The following is a 2202-nucleotide window of genomic DNA, read 5'->3' as shown; positions in this document are numbered from 1 at the left end:
GGGCTAAAGATATGACAAAATTAGTAGGCATGCTTATCAAGAATCACGAGATGCTGTTTTTGCACTTTTTTTGTTTGAATCTTCTTGTACAAAATAACTAATATGGAAATGTTTTACATCATTGAGCATGTATAATAAATGTCAGATTGTTTACCATCTTAGGGAGGGGATAATGAAGAAGGAAAGAGGAATAGAATTTGGAACTCAAAACCTTACAAAAAAAAAAACCCAAATGTTAAGAATTGTTTTTAACATGTAATTGGGAGTAAAAAATTAAATATTTTTTTAAAAAGAATCACATGAAAGATAATCTAGGGATAGACTGATAGATATACATATATGTAACTTACATAAATACTATAGACATAATGTACATAATTATACAATATGTAATATACTATATGCAGTTATGAATCATCATTTAAAAATGAAAAAAAAAAAAACCAGAAGCCAGGGGAAACATTTAAATGTGGAAAAGCAAAGTATATAATAAGGTCTATTTCATCTTTGTTCTTGTAAACCCACTGTCTAGCTTAGTGCCATGTACATGATGGATACTTAATAAGTGATTATTGAATTCCATTGAATTGAGTTGAATTTGATGGTGCTGATAATGGTGATTCAAGGTGACACAATGGAGAGAGTTCTGCACCTGAGGCAGAAAGACTCTCATTTTCCTGAGTTCAAGTATGACCTCAGACACTTCCTAGTTTTGTGGCCCTGGGCAAATCACTTAACTTTGTTTGCCTCAGTTCTCATCCTCTTCAAGAGCTGGAGAAGGAAATGGCAAACCACTCCAATATCTTTGCCAAGAAAACCCCAAATGGAGTCATGAAGAGTCAGACTTGACTGAAAAATAACTGAATGACAACAACAACAAAAATAGTTATTGAGATGGCAATCACAGTTGGTGTGATGTTAACAGTGATGATGGTAATGAATAAGAATCCCTCATACATGATAGGTTCTTAATAAATTTTCTCTATAAGCCATATTTATACCCTTTGACAACTCCATCTTACATAGAGACATATCTTAAATATGTAAGTCCTTAATATCAAACTTGACAAGTTCTCTAGACTGCAAAGAGGATCAACGATGATCATGAAAGATAGTTTGAGGTCTCTGAAGCTATTTAATAATATATTCTTCCTTCCCAGGATGAGACCAGGTATCCCTGTCTTCAGTGGCATTATGTAAACACCAATAGGTCCTTCCAGCCCAAGATGTAAAATGAGACATTTATTTTGGGGATATGGTCAATGTGGAAACTAATTTTGCTTGATTACACATATTTGTAATTATAAGGGATTTGTTAATGAGGGGAAAGAAGAAAGGAAATAAGCATTTATTTCATAAGCCTACTATGTGCTGTGCTAAGTGCTTTACAAATATTATCTCATTTAGTCTTCATAACAATGTTGTGATGTAGGTCCTATTATTATCTCCATTTTATAGATGAAGAAACTGAGGCACACAGACCTTAAATGACTTGCCCAGGGTTACATAGCTAGTAAGTGTCTGCAACCTGTTTTTTTTTTTTTTAACTTAAATCGTCCTAACTCTGGGTCCAATGAACCACCAAGATGTCTGACGGGCTGGGAATGAAGAAGAAGAATAAAGCAGGAGTAAGAATAGAGGTCCTCTTCTTCTTGCTCCTCTAAAAAAAGAGAATCAAACATAAAACATCACAATCAGGACAATTTTGTAAGTTATATGCTGAATTTATTACAGTCTTTAAAAGTAAAACGAACTCTGCAAAACAGATTCACAGTTTTGTTTATAATCCTCTTGTTTGCAAAGTTTATGAAATGCTTATCTTATTTGCTGTTTGTTAAGCTCAAAATTTTTTTAAACATGAATTTTTTTTTTAAATTTGGCCATACATATTGCCCCACTAATCTGTTTGGACACCTTTTCTTGGTGGGAGTAATGTGCAGTGCACAGGCATGAAGAATCTAAGTTGAGTTACCAATGATATTCATGTGTCTGCCCTTTCTGCCTTGTTCCTCAGTCTGGTTATGTACTGATTTCTGTACTGGTGAATGGTGGAATTTACTTGTGGGAAAGTGTCATAGTCAATTTGACAGTTTATTAATCACAAAATAACAATAAATCTCTGGCTTAAATAAAAGGAATGGAGAAAGGAAGGAAAGGAGGAAGGAAGGAAGGAAGGAAGGAAGGAAGGAAGGAAGGAAGGAA

This window comes from Petaurus breviceps, unplaced genomic scaffold (assembly GCF_028583685.1).
Source record: "Petaurus breviceps papuanus isolate PSGF00001 unplaced genomic scaffold, PetGlider_PUasm1.0 38, whole genome shotgun sequence".
Classification (NCBI taxonomy): Eukaryota; Metazoa; Chordata; class Mammalia; order Diprotodontia; family Petauridae; genus Petaurus; species Petaurus breviceps.
The sequence above is the reverse complement of the archived record's forward strand: the minus strand, read 5'-3'. Positions refer to the sequence as shown.